The 15,504-nt window shown below is 41.8% G+C and overlaps 1 long non-coding RNA gene across 1 annotated transcript; it reads right to left on the minus strand.

Moving 5' to 3' along the window:
- Positions 1-2,755: 2,755 nt before the first annotated feature.
- LOC141047381 (uncharacterized) lies at positions 2,756-12,431 on the minus strand. Its single transcript, XR_012219796.1, has 2 exons — positions 4,229-12,431; positions 2,756-2,904 (listed from the first exon to the last, which is right to left on the minus strand). It is a non-coding gene; the product is annotated as an uncharacterized lncRNA (long non-coding RNA).
- Between the last annotated feature and the right edge of the window lie 3,073 nt (positions 12,432-15,504).

Consider the following 15,504-nt stretch of genomic DNA (forward strand, 5'->3'; position numbering starts at 1 on the left):
TAATCTAGATATGTGGTGAGAACTTTGAACCCACAAGGGCTTCACAGAAGTTTATAACGTACAGCGGTACAATTAAAAAATCATTTTTTCCACAAAAATATTCTTTTCACCCCCAATTTTTATCTTCCCAAAGGTAACAGGATCCTAAAAGTTATTGTGCAATTTGTCCTGAGTACGCTGATACCCCACATGTGGGGGTAAACCACTATTTGGGCGCATGGCAGAGCTCGGAAGGGAAGCAGCGCCATTTGACGTTTTTGGCTGGAATTGAGATCGGACACCATGTCGCAATTGGAAAACCCCTGATGTACCAAAACAGTGGAAACCCCCCACAAATGACACCATTTTGGAAACTAGACCTCCCAAGGAACTTATCTAGGTGTGTGGTGAGCACTTTGAACCCCCCAGTGCTTCACAGAAGTTTATAACGCCCGGGCGTGAAAATAAAAAATTTGTATTTTTTCCACAAACATGATCAATTAGTCCCCAATTTTTTTATTTTCCCAAGGGTAACAGGAGAAATTGAACCCCAAAAGTTGTTGTCCAATTTGTCCTGAGTACGCTGACACCCCATATGTGGGAGAAAACTACTGTATGGACACACTTCGGGGCTCGGAAGGGAAGTAGTGACGTTTTGGAATGCAGAATTTGATGGAATGGTCTACGGGTGTCATGTGCGTTTGGAGAGCCCCTGATGTACCTAAACTATTGAAACTCCCCACAAGTGACCCCATTTTGGACACTAGACCCCCCACGGAACTTATCTAGATGTGTGGTGAGCACTTTGAACCCCCAAGTGCTTCACAGAAGTTTATAACGCTCGGGCGTGAAAATAAAAAAACATTTTTTCCACAAAAATGATATTTTTGCCCCCAATTTTTTTTTCCTAAGGGTAACAGGAGAAATTGGACCCCAAAAGTTGTTTTGCAATTTGTCCTGAGTAGGCTGATACCCTACATGTGGGGGTAAAGCACTGTTTGGGTGCATGGCAGAGCTTGGAAGGGAAGGAGCACCATTTGACTTTTTCAACTCAGAATAGGCTGGAATTGAGATCAGACGCCATGTTGCATTTGGAGAGCACCTGATGTGCCCAAACAGTGGAAACCCCCAATTCTAACTCCAACCCAAACCCCAACACACCCCTAACCCTAATCTCAGCCCTAACCCTAGCCCTAACCCTAATGGGAAAATGGAAATAAATACATTTTCTTTTAATTTTATTATTTTTCCCTAACTAAGGGGGTGATAACGGGGGGTTTGATTTACTATTTATGGCGGTTTTGTATTTTTGGCAGCTGTCATACACTAAAAGACGCTTTTATTGTAAAAATAGTTTTTGCATCACCACATATGGAGAGCTATAATTTTTCCATATTTTGACTCACCGAGTCATGTGAGGTCTTATTTTTTGTGGGACGAGTTGACGTTTTTATTGGTACCATTTTCGGGCACGTGACATTTTTTGATCGCTTTTTATTCCGATTTTTGGGACGCAGAATGAACAAAAACCAGCGTTTCATGAATTTCTTTTGGGGGGTGCGTTTACACCGTTCCGTGTGCGGTAAAATTGATAAAGCGGTTTTGTTCTTCGGGTCAGTACGGTTACCTCATTTGTCATTTTTGTATGTTTTGGCGCTTTTATGCAATGAAAACTATTTTATATAAAAAATAATTATTTTTGCATCGCTTTATTCTGCGAGCTATAACTTTTATTTTTTCGCTGATGATGCTGTATGGCGGCTCGTTTTTTGCGGGACAAGATGACGTATTCAGCGGTACCATGGATATTTATATGCGTCTTTTTGATCGCGCGTTATTGCACTTTTTGTTTGGCGTATGATAATAAATCATTATTTTTTAAGGGGTTCGTTAAAGGGGTTAACTAATGGGACAGTTTTATAGGGCGGGTCGTTACGGACGCGGCGGTACCTAATATGTGTACTTTTATTGTTTATTTCCAAAAAATGGATTTATTGGGGGAATATTTTTTTTTTTTTCTAATTTATTTGGCGATTTTTTAAAAATTATTTTAACACTTTTTTTTTTTTTTAACTTTATTACATAGACATCACTGTCCTGTGACAGATCGCTGATCTGTCACATCACAGATCACTGTGACAGATCAGCGATCTGTCATAGGCACTGCTGCAGACTTCCTCATGCCTGTGCTTTGCAGGCACTGAGGAAGTCAGCTCCATGCAGGCCCCCGTCGCCATCTTGGATTCGGGGGCCTGCAGGGGAAGAGCCCCCCGCAGCAGCGCTGCACATTGCGCTGCTGTGGGGGGCTCAGGGAAGCACAGAGGGAGCCCCCTCCCTGCCGATGCTTCCCTTTAACCCCCGGTACACCGCGATCATGTTTGATCGCGGTGTGCAAGGGGTTAACGTGTCGGGGGCGGTCCGTGACCGCCCCTGACACATTGTGTCGGGTGTCAGCTGTGATAATCAGCTGACACCCGACCGTGATCAGCGGCGCTCACCACGTGGGCGCCGCTGATCGCGCTAAGACGTACTATCCCGTCCATGGGCATAGGGGCCCGGGTCCCATGGACGGGATAGTACGTCTGATGTCAGAAAGGGGTTAAAGCCTAAAGTTTTAATTTACATTTCTGTACATGGTGAAAGCTAACAGCCTATGATTTTTTTCTATATACTTCTAGCCCAAATGGAACCAAATAAAATGTACAATACATTTTTTTCAGTATTTTTATAGGTGTACGAGTCATCATTGAGGACAACAAAATAACGAGGCAAGCAATTTGAATAAATATTTTACTTTATTGATATTAGGAGTAATTCATTACAGTAGTAGTCATTGACCTGAAATTTTAACATGAGCAAAACAGTTTGTGTGTAGACTTACTTCTTTGTGCAGATGACCAGCTTGCCTGCAGCCACATGGTAATCCTAGAAGAGTTTAAAAGAAAAAAAATATTAAATCCCATTTATTCCATTACTATGGACCTTCCTTTTTAAACTGGCTACCTGTAAGGCCTGTTTTTCACAGCCATACAAATTATGTCTGCAAATTGCAGACGTACCAAGCTCAGTGTGCTTGTCGCATTCCAGATCAGAGCAGCAGATGCCCGTTAATGACATGTGTTCATCAGAGCAGGTTAGTGCAAGCTATTTTTTTTCTTTTACACGGGCTATCGGTTGGTGTGCACAAACACACTGGTTATTTGATCACTATGCTGTCCACTGAGAACACAAACAGCCCACTGACCAAAAATGTGGCTTCCTGAATCTGGTCTTAAATTGTGTTAAGTGACAAGCCAGGCCTGACATGTCAGAGTGATGACACTTATACCCCAGGCCTGGCCTGTCATTCTCCGCAATGTTACTCCTTAGATCCCAGCCTTAAGCTTCTCATCTATCCAAATCAGACCTCATACTTAGCACTGACAAGGGACAACACCCCAAAAGACTCTGCCAGCAAATTGAGATTCTGGTTTGGTTTTTATCTTGTCATGTATAGCAAGAGTCGTATAATGACTCTTAGGATTGCTGCTTCTAATAGGTGGCACTAGAGTTCAAGTTTTCGTCCTCCCTGAAGAGGCAATTTGCATATTTCAATTTCCCAGAGGAGCATGTATGGCATGTAAATTTCCTCACTCTGACATGCCAGGCCTGGCCTACCACTCTTCACATGGAGAAACGTTATCCCTTAGATTATAATGTACAAGTTGCACGATGTGGATCATTGGGGGACTTTCTTAAGACTCGCCTTATTTACACCAGACTTAATAAATTAGGCACATCCTTAATCAGCGTGATCTTATGAAGAGGCTGATGCTCCTAATAAATTAGGCGCACCTCTTGCTGTGAGCAAGAAAATCTAATCTACAACAGCACATATTTGCAATATAATGTCCTCCACTCTGTGGCATAAATTGTTGTAAATTTGGCTATGCCCCTTCTGTTAAGCTCAATCAACTTTCAGAAAAGTGATGTTAACAGTGGGAAAAAAAGTTGCATATATTATGAGTGCTATAATTTGCAATTTTGTATGCCAGGAAACTGGTATGAATTCAATGATAAATCCCCCATGAATCAATCTGCAAGAAGACATCCCTCGATCAACGGGAATCATATGGGTGAAACTTTGGTAGGAATAGAAGCTGAAAACCTGATATCCAACCCGTCCTTAAAGTGTCACTTTAATGCACTCCAAATATCACCACGGGATTAATTTTGTCAAAATTAATGAGGGGGAACAAATATTTACTACCTGCCATTAGTCTGGATTTCTTAAGTCTATGTTCAGATCTGCATCGTGGCGTCTCTTCCTAATGGAAGCAATGATGGTTTGCCACTTCTAGTGGGACTCTCAATGTTCCTTAAGGGTTCCGTCATTTTTAAGGAAGAATGCAGCAGGATTCTTGTTGATGGAGCTGAGAAAACAGCCGCAAATATGTGGCGATTGTGTGCTTGCATTAGTTATGGTTTTAACAGCAATTTAATGATGGAACAGAGCTCTAATCTTTACTGTAAAGACGTACAACGCTGCCTGCCCGTAAGATTAGACAAATAGTTGCTGCAGGTACAGCCTTCAAAAATGAAAAAAAAAACTGAAATAAACATGAACATGTGTATAAATAACACGCCAACACATTTCTATAGCTCATATTTGGCTAAAGGGCAAATATCCCACATAAATATATTCCAAAAAGTTTGAATATCAAACCATTTTCCTTTCAACTCACAGCCAATTACCATGCACTAGACATATAGTCATTTTCACTCCTACCTTTTTCATGACTGGACAAGGCATCATGGGACATGAAGATACCAGTACAGACAGTGATTTCTACAGTCACAATGGTAGACAAAAGCTGGATTATTCTCTTCAAAAGATCAAGTTTGAGGTGGCATAAGAAATAATAGAACAACATTGATAAGGACACGGTGGAAACAATTTCCTATGTCTGCTCAAGATTCTCTTTAAAATGGATGTTTCACCAAATTTCACAATAGCACGTGCACACATTGTATAATAGATGCTAGAACTGGCTAGGATGCTATATGTACATTGAAAAATCCTTATCAGAATGGCAGCATAATGCTTTTTGGAAATTTAACTCAATCTCTGCCTACATAGCCTGACAGCTCCTCAGTGTACCTCCTCCCTGCCGCTGAGCTCACACACTGATCGGCACAAGCAGCGAGTGTGGAGACCGAATACCCTAGGACTCATGAGCTCGCTCACTCTTCAGCTGGATGCATAAAACGCTCAGTTTAATTTTGGGAAGGTACAGACATTCTTACAAGGGTTTTAAAATGAAGTACACAGTAAATACATAGCAGGTCTAAGATCTGTTTAATAAGGTTTGCAGCATGTATTTCTATGCAGCCGCACGCTCTGGTCCAAGTGCCCGGCGGCAGTGCCAGGTTTTCAAGCGAGAGACTTGCACTAGAATCCTGCGAGTCTCTCGCAAGTGAGTATGAGCCCTATCACTAGCATCAGATATGTCGGTTTGCGCCTTGCATTTGGTTTTACTAAAAGCAGGAACTGATTGTAACACATAATACAAAATGAATATCACCTGACTGACAATAATGGCAAGACAACAGTATACTCCACCGGTCGCCAATGCTGGAGAGGTGGCTGTGCATAGGCGGCTTTCTGCAGTTTCTGACATGGAGTATCACATCCAGCGGAGCAGATTTTGCTTCTGTGGCTAAAAATCATATTCATTTATGCAAATGGGCTGGATACAGATGAACGAGGCAGTCGCTGATATTTCTGCAACAATACCTGTACCGTTTTAATTCATCCGAAAGGGTAACCTGTCATGTCCACACTCCTATTAGTCAATATCTATCTAAAAACATTTTTGAACAGGTAAGCAAGTTGAAGATAAAATGATCTCTAAAAGGGTTAAAGTTAACACATTTCCTTTGTATTTTAGGCAAATAATATATATATTATGTATATACACACACACACACACACACACACGTGACTAAAATTGTTGGCACCCCTTGTTTAATGACAGAAAAACCCACAATGGTCACAGAAATAACTTGAATCTGGAGGAAAGAGTTGTCTCAGGAGATTAGAAAGAAAATTATAGACAAACATGTTAAAAGCTAAAAGTTATAAGACCATCTCCAAGCAGCTTGATATTCCTGTGACTACAGTTGCACATATTATTCAGAAATTTAAGCTCCATGGGACTATAACCAATCTCCCTGGACGTGGCCGCAGGAGGAAAATTGATGACAAATCAAAGAGACGGATAATAAGAATGGTAACAAAAGAGCCCAGAAAAACTTTAAACAGATTAAAGGTGAACTTCAAGCTCAAGGAACATCAGTGTCAGAATGTACCATCCATCGTTGTATGAGTCAAAGTGGACTTCATGGGAGATGACCAAGGAGGACAACATTATTAAAAAAAAAATCATAAAAAAGCCAGACTGGAATTTTCCAAACTACATGTTGATAAGCCACAAAGCTTCTGGGAGAAAGTCCTATGGACAGATGATACAATAAAATACAAAATACTGTCAAGAGGACACTGAGAAAACACTAGTGTGTATTATATTATAAGGCAACAATATCTCCATAATTATCAGTTAATGCCATAACAGATGTAATTAATGCAGCACCATGATATCAAAAATTGCAATATAAATAATAATCAAAAACTATATCAGAATAACCCCATATCCATTATATTTAAATGAAATTAAATGCCATAAAAATCATTATACTAATCCTTATATAGGGTATATACTATAGGATACAAGGCTACCTGTTGTGAACTCATTTTCTGGTTTACCTCTGGCTTCTGGTGAGGGTGGTGGAGCTGGCTGTGTTGACAGAGGAGTCGTGAGTTCTCCATCCGGGCTCCCTCTAGTGGTGACAGTAGGTAATGAAGCTGATCTAAATGGCAGAGACCTGCCACCTGAGGAGGAGGACTGTGAGTGGACATCAGGAGTCTCTGACTGGATTTAAGACAGCCGACTCCCTAATTTTGTGCTGGTGATTTTTCCTGCCCTGAGGTTCTGGTTTCCAGTTCTGTTCCTGCCTTCTCAAGCTAAGTGTGCTCTGCTATTTTTTCACATGAGATTTGGTCTGGTTTACCTGCTGGGGCTGTGCTGAATTTCCATTCTTATGTCTCTGTTTATGCCAGTTTGCTTTTTGTCCCTGATCAGATTGGTCTCTTTTTGCTCTGTCTTCAGAATATACCAGAGTGCTGATATAGGGAATTGAAGTCTAGCGACTTCAGGGTTTTTGTTATCAGAAAGTGTTGGACATTTTTTGGCAGGGTTTTGTGCGTGATTGCAGACAGCATCTTTCCTGTCCTTTCTAGTTAGTGTGGGCCCCATCGTTTGCTCAGCCTATTTTTCTATCTGTGTTTGTGTTTTCATCTTGTCTCACCGAAAATACATGTTTGGGGGCTGTCTATTGCTTTGGGGTCTGCTCTGGGGCAGTTTAGATTTCCCCTTTTCTTGCTTTAGGCTTATTTAGTTCTCCGGCTGTGATGAGGCGTCTAGGATCATCGTACGTACGCTCCACGGCTACTGCTAGTTGTGTGGATAGGATCAGAGGTCTGCAATCTGCTTAGCTACCAACCTCTCTGGTTTTCTGTGGCTTAGCTTGTTTTTGTTTTTCCTCCTCGGGGACTCATTCATAACAGCTACCACATTATCAATATCACTGCCATGTTATAATGTGCCCATATAACCACAAACTGGTGTATATAAAGAAAGTCCCCATATCTACTCATAATCAGAAAACTATCATAAAAAGCTAGAAAATCATGTCTCCTGGAAATAACCACAAGTGCTTTAGGAGAAGGAGAAAAAGCCAGTGCATTAGTTACCGATATAAGTAGATGTGTCCAATCAGCGTCCCCTCACCCCGACGCGTGTTTCGCTGCCCGATTCACGCCCATTTTTTGATTATTAGTGTGGTCATATGGACAGATACTCCAGTCTCTGCTTGGGAACTCCTGCTTGCTGCTACTTCAGAGTTACCTTTGGTCTCTGTGATTCAGCCCAAGCAAGGAGGGCATTAGAGTTTTGGTGGGTGGCCCTCTCTTGGTAGGTTTGTTGTGGTACCATGTTTTTTCCATTTGCTGTTAATGGATTTGATGGTGCTCCGGGGATCATCAGTGATTGGGTTATTTTTTTTTTTTTTTTTATATAACCCAACCCTGACACAACTTTGTCCCTGACTTGAGATCACCTTGGTCTTCATGGTGTTGTTTGGGTAGTGGTGCCTCTTGCTTAGTGGTGTTGCAGCCTCTGTGGCTTTTAGTAAAGGTGGGTTTATACTGATAGACCATGTGACACTTAGATTGCACACAGGTGGACTCCCTTTCCATTTTAGGCGTTTAATTGCATAAGGGTTAATAGATATGCACATAGATATGCAAATTCTAATTTTTAGGTATTTGATCCCATAGATTTAATGTATGCCTATATTTTTCTCCCTTGACTAACAGACTATTTAGTGCAGATGCATCACACAAAAATCAAGATTACAAAACTATTTAGAACACAGGTTTCAATGTAACAAAATAGGTAAAATGCCAAGGGGGTGAATACTTCCGCATGCCACTGTATAGTAAAGCACAACAAACTATGTATCCCTATAAAGAGAAAAAAAAGTTAGGCCAAGACAATCCAGAACAGGTTTATGCCAAAAGCACTCTGTGGATACAACTTAGCGAATGTGGCGGAAGAAGTGAACTGTGAACAGAGCCCAAGTCATAATTCTGAAACAAAACAATTTGTTTAAATGCAAATAAGAATTTTTTTCTTACCTCTTTTCATAGTTTACCATTCCAATCAGTTCACACCTTCAGGCTAAGTTCAGTTATCTATACCAGGAATTTTTTAAGAAGTCTCTAAAAGGAATGGGCAGCAGACGGATTGAATTTAAAGGCAATGTGCAGTTTTTTTTTTGCATACAGCTCCTAGACAGACAGTCATGCGTCAGGTTTATGCCAATTCCACTACATTATTATACACTACTACAAAGTTTGTGATCGGATCACGCATTCATAAATTACTCTCTTATTTTCAGGTAATCTGAGTTTGATCCAAGTTTCGACTTAGTGTGAGTTAGTTACATGAGAGAATAGCAGCACAGGTGAGAAGATGGAAAACTTAGTTTTTCCATCTTCTCCATTGTCTGTGTCCTTATAAATCAGAGTGCAGTCTGATGTTTTACACGCTCCCATAGACTTGTATGGGTGCACGTGATCGGATTTACGCAGACACTCGCGGCACACTGCAAGTAGATCTGCACCGCCCCATAGTATAACATTGGGCCAAATTCAATCAGATAAAACATTGGATAGCACTCGCCTGAGTTATACGCTCGTGTGAGTGAACCCTTACTGTGGCGCTGACACCATGAATCAACTGATTGCTTTCCTTCAAACATTTTTAGGGCCCTATTCACCTAAAGACTGTCCTTGCACTGACTTACATTTTCTTCAACAGTATAACAAAGTTGGTCTTTTATCTGGTCCAGCAATACCATCAGGAACCTGGCTGTACATGTTCCTGAAATGGCTAGTTTGAAAGAACCTACAGAGGGTTCTCAAGCTCTCTTGTAGAGACCATCCGTCTTCTCTATCAAGGGGACCTTCTGAAGTTCCCAAATTTTCAAGAGGTAACATCGCCTATCTTGATGCTTTGGAAATGGCACATCAATTTTAGGGGCTATTTCCCATATAGCCAATATTTCCTTAACCCCTTAACGACCAGGGGCATTTTCATTTTTTGCTCCCCATCTTCCCAGAGCCATAACTTTATTTTTTTGGTCATAATGGCCATGTGAGGGCTTGTTTTTTGTGGGATGAGTTGTACCTAAAAACGACAACCATTGGTTTTACCATGTCGTGTAACAGAAAACGGGAAAAAAATTCCAAGTGTGGTGAAATTGCAAAAACAAAAGTGCAATCCCACACTTGTTTTTTGTTTGGCATTTTTTACTAGGTTCACTAAATGCTAAAACTGACCTGCCGTTATGATTCTCCAGGTCATTACGAGTTTAGACACCAAACATGTCTAGGTTCTTTTTCACCAAGTGGTGAAATTTTTTAAAAAAATTTGTATAGAAAAAAAAAAAAAAAGGGTCGCCATTTTCCGATTCCCGCAGCGTCTCTATTATTCGGGATCTGGGGCCAGGTGAGGGCTTATTTTTTGTGCGCCGAGCTGACGTTTTTCTTGATACCATTTTGGTTCAGATAACATCTTTTTGATCGCCCATTATTACATTGTCTGGCATTTAGATTTTTTTCTTCGCTACGCCGTTTACCGATTGGATTGTTTTTATATATTGATAGATCGGGCGATGCCAAACATGTGAATACTTGATTTTTTTATTGTTTTATTTTGAATGGGGCGAAACGGGGGTGATTTGAACTTTATTTTTTGTAATATTTTTAAAAACATTTTTTGTACTTGCTTCAATAGTCTTCATGAGAGACTTGAAGCTGCAGTTGTCCGATCACCTCTGCTACATACAGCAGGGTTGCAGCTCTGCTCTATCTAGCAGAAATGCTCACTTACTATGAGCTCCGACCACCAGGCGATCCAGCAATAACAACCACAGGGGTCTTCTCCTGACCTCGAGTTGTCATGGCGACCCACGGTCATGTAACACGGTCGCCAATGGAAGGAGATTCCTGCAAAAGCATGTTAAATGCCGCTGTCAGAGTTTGACAGCAGCATATAAAGTTAACAGTCGTGGGTGAATCGCGATTCCACCCGCGGCTGTTCCGGGCACATGTAAGCTGATCAGATCAGCGGTCATGTCCCGGAAAAGGTGCGGGCTCATCGCTGGAGCCTGCACCAAACGGGAAGGGGTCCAATGACGGTTAATGTCCGACAATGGACGTTAAGGGGTTAAGGGAATATTAGCGCTTTGAGGATGAGGTAAAGAAAACCTTGCTTTCAGATTTTTCCCTACACACCACTAGCTTTGATGAGGGGAAGAACTTCCATCAATCATTTACAGGAAGGATTCACTGCTTCCACAGATGGTCTTGTATAGATAAGACTGAAATAACTTTTCTTTGCGTCAACAAAACCAGTGATTCCCAGCAAGACTCCCAGACTGATACTGACTCCGCCTCAACTGTGTAGCGGCTGCACTCTAACAAGGGCACACCCATTCAATTTAGAATGGTCGTTGACCCTTGGAATTTTGTGACCTTATCTTGCATAGGTAATATTCCCTAAACTTGTTTTTTGTCACACATTTCCTAGGTTTTCTCAAACAAGGAAAATGACAAGAAACCTCAATTACAAGGTGAACATTCATTCAAAGACGTCACTTACCACTCAGGAGCCGTTTAGGTACCGGATTATGAGGAGAAATCATTACTTACGAATGATCTGCTTTGGAGGCTGTGGACTTGTCCATCCTACTGGTACAATCCACTTTCCTAGTGCTGCCACTGAGGAGGATATGCACAGGCTGTCACCTAGCCACTCCTCCACTGGGCTGACCGCAGCTTTCATCCAGCAGTCAATGCTCAAACAAACAGCGCTGCCATTCGAATTCAGAGCATCCCTAGAAGTGGATCCATTACTTCCGACGCTCCAGACGTCACCAGGGCGCTCGCCATCAGGGTGCGCTTTTACAGACCTGCGTGCCTTGCTCATGAGCAGCCAGAGGACAACACAGCAGCCATCATACACATCAGTCTACTATGCTGCTGCCGTCCAGTGTCCGCTTACCAGATGATTTCCCCTTTGGAACCGCAGTGGCACCTCCATGACTCACCTGCTCTGTCCACTACCCAGGAAACCGGGCCAAGGCCTAGGTAATTCTTAATTTCCCATGTAAATCATTCTGCACATATATATATATATACACTCACTGGCCACTTTATTAGGTACACCATGCTAGTAACGGGTTGGACCCCCTTTTGCCTTCAGAACTGCCTCAATTCTTCGTGGCAGAGATTCAACAAGGTGCTGGAAGCATTCCTCAGAGATTTTGGACCATATTGACATGATGGCATCACACAGTTGGCGCAGATTTGTCGGCTGCACATCCCTGATGCGAATCTCCCGTTCCACCTCATCCCAAAGATGCTCTATTGGATTGAGATCTGGTGACTGAGGAGGCCATTTGAGTACAGTAAACTCATTGTCATGTTCAAGAAACCAATCTGAGATGATTCGAGCTTTATGACATGGCGCATTATCCTGCTGAAAGTAGCCATCAGATGTTGGGTACATTGTGGTCATAAAGGGATGGACATGGTCAGCAACAATACTCAGGTAGGCTGTGGCGTTGCAACGATGCTCAGTTGGTACCAAGGGGCCCAAAGAGTGCCCAGAAAAAATTCCCCACACCATGACACCACCACCACCAGCCTGAACCGTTGATACAAGGCAGGATGGATCCATGCTTTCATGTTGTTTACGCCAAATTCTGACCCTACCATCCGAATGTCGCAGCAGAAATCGAGACTCATCAGACCAGGCAACGTTTTTCCAATCTTCTACTGTCCAATTTCGATGAGCTTGTGCAAATTGTAGCCTCAGTTTCCTGTTCTTAGCTGAGAGGAGTGGTACCCAGTGTGGTCTTCTGCTGCTGTAGCCCATCTGCCTCAAAGTTCGACGCACTGTGCGTTCAGAGATGCTCTTCTGCCTACCTTGGTTGTAACGGGTGGCAATTTGAGTCACTGTTGCCTTTCTATCAGCTCGAACCAGTCTGCCCATTCTCCTCTGACCTCTGGCATCAACATGGCATTTCCGGCCACAGAACTGCCGCTCACTGGATTTTTTTTCTTTTTCGGACCATTCTCTGTAAACCCTAGAGATGGTTGTGCGTGAAAATCCCAGTAGATCAGCAGTTTCTGAAATTCTCAGACCAGCCCTTCTGGCACCAACAATCATGCCACGTTCAAAGGCACTCAAATCACCTTTCTTCCCCATACTGATGCTCGGTTTGAACTGCAGGAGATTGTCTTGACCATGTCTACATGCCTAAATGCACTGAGTTGCCGCCATGTGATTGGCTGATTAGAAATTAAGTCTTAACACACAGTTGGACAGGTGTACCTAATAAAGTGGCCAGTGAGTGTATATGGAAGTGATTCTTTTATGACCGCCAGCTAACATCTGGCCACAGTGTCTTTTACTGTAAAAAATAACATCCAAAAATTCAACATAAAATATGTGCACATTTCCAATAAATGCTGTACGTGAAAGCACTGTAAAGAGGTTGTGTAGAATTAGAAAAACATATCCATTTTCCTTCCTTCATAGGAAGTTTTATTGAACCCCATCCATTCCACTAGAGATGATCTATAATACCAGACACCACCCATGGATATATTTGGTGGTGTTTCTAAAAGAAGGCAGCCATGTTTTTCTAATCTGAGACAACGGTCTTTACATATATCCATGTCTCTGTTAAAAGTTTAACATATATTTAGCATAATCTCTGCTAGGCAGGTGAATTCCTTACTTTGTAATATGCTCCTCACCACTGGTCGTTAGAGACCCCTTGCAGGATACCAAGGCTGTCTAGTCCAAGTGTACTCTTTGCGGTGATCCCACATGTAAGCTGATTGCATCTCTTCATGTGTAGCCTGCAGAGAATACAAAAGCATAACAAGGAAAACAGGATTGTTCACAAGAAGATCTGTGTTGTCAGAGTGAAAAGTGCTTGAAGGAGGTACTGACTTTTCTTACTAGAGGATAAATATGAGAGAGAAACTATTCTTCATCATGCTCTTTGGCATACTTATTTTTTACTGCTTTGTTTAAAGGGGTGGTCTGGAATCAAGCTTAATTTTCATCCTAAATGCCTATTTAATGCCATAATCTAAACTATTTTCTAATATATTTTTACTTACAATGCGTTTCTCCCTTGTTGGGCCTACAGGGGAGGACATATGCACGCAAAAAAAAACAAAAACCCACATACGTTCGCTCAGTGTCCCCTGTCCATTAGTATCTATGTAATAGATGTTACTGACATAGCCATGTCATCACCTGAAGATCCAACAAGGGAGAAAGGCATGCTGGGCATGTCTAGGGAATATTCACACTGGGGTGAGCTGGGGACCGCCCATGTAACTGCAGGAGTTTTTTGGGCTTAGGGACATATATTACTGTGTAGGGCCCAATATGGCCAGGACCGGACTCTGCCCCAACTTTACAGATGGCTATTCAATGGATGGTGAAACAATAGAAGGACTTTCCTCTTGTGACGCGAATGAATCCATGGTGAAACTATTCCATATTTATGTACTATAAACCATGATTAACCATCCAATTATTTTATTTATATAATTGCCTTGTAATGTTTTCATTTCCTGTTTTGTCCAGATGTCACCCAGAATTCCAAGCGGAGAAAGTTCACCGACCGCCATATTGGGACACCCAAGTGATGGGTGTCTCAATATGGAAACTGCTGCAGGTACCAACCTATTGCGCAGAACCACCAGCGGAACACAGTCGCAACACACACACACACACACTATACGCACCACACACACTCTCACAATCACACTCTCACTCACGCAGCCTCTTGCACGGTACCACCAGCGGAACACCGTCACACTGCGCCTGCGTAAATTCTGCGCAGGCACAGTGAATCATTCGGCCGATCCCGGCAGCAGATGCTCGACATGCCTACAGGCAGAGGAAGCCGGTCACATTAAAGGGGTTTTCCCACGAATAAAAGTTCATTTTAAAAATTGTCTGTGTCTGACCGTGTAAGGAGCATACCACATTTCCTGGGCAGGGGAGGAAGCAAAAAAGCAAAAAACAATACTTACATTACAGCAGGGGATCACAGAGGATTCATTTTGTGAGGTAAAATATTTCACTGACTGTTTTTAACCCTTTCGCGCATGAGCCTGTTTTTGCCTTCGTGACCAGGCCAATTTTTTCAATTCTGACCAGTGTCACTTTATGAGGCCATAACTCTAGAACGCTTCAACGGATCCTGCTGATTCTGACATTGTTTTCTCATGACATATTGTACTTCAGGGTAGTGGTAAAATTTCTTAGATATGAACTGCGCTTATATGTTAAAAAAATCGAAATTTGGCAAAAATGTTGAAAATTTTGCAATTTTCAAACTTTTAATTTTTATGCCCTTAAATCAGAGAGTGATATCGCACAAAATAGTTAATAAATAACATTTCCCACATGTCTACTTTACATCTGCACAATTTTGGAAACATATTTTTTTTTTTTTAGGAAGTTATAAGGGTTAAATTTGACCAGCGATTTCTCATTTTTACAACAAGGGACCACCTCACATTTGAAGTGAGTTTGGGGGGTCAATATGACAGAAAATACCCAAAAGTGACACCATTCTAAAAACTGCACCTCTCAATGTACTCAAAACCACATTCAAGAAGTTTATTAACCCTTCAGGTGCTTCACATGAATGAATGGAATGTGGAAGGAAAAAATAAACATTTAACTTTTTTTCACAAACATTTTACTTCAGAACCATTTTTTATATTTTCACAAGTGTAAAAACAGAAAATGAACCACAAAA

This window comes from Dendrobates tinctorius, unplaced genomic scaffold, assembly GCF_039654945.1.
Source record: "Dendrobates tinctorius isolate UK_male_01 unplaced genomic scaffold, ASM3965494v1 ptg000127l, whole genome shotgun sequence".
In the NCBI taxonomy this organism is placed as follows: domain Eukaryota; kingdom Metazoa; phylum Chordata; class Amphibia; order Anura; family Dendrobatidae; genus Dendrobates; species Dendrobates tinctorius.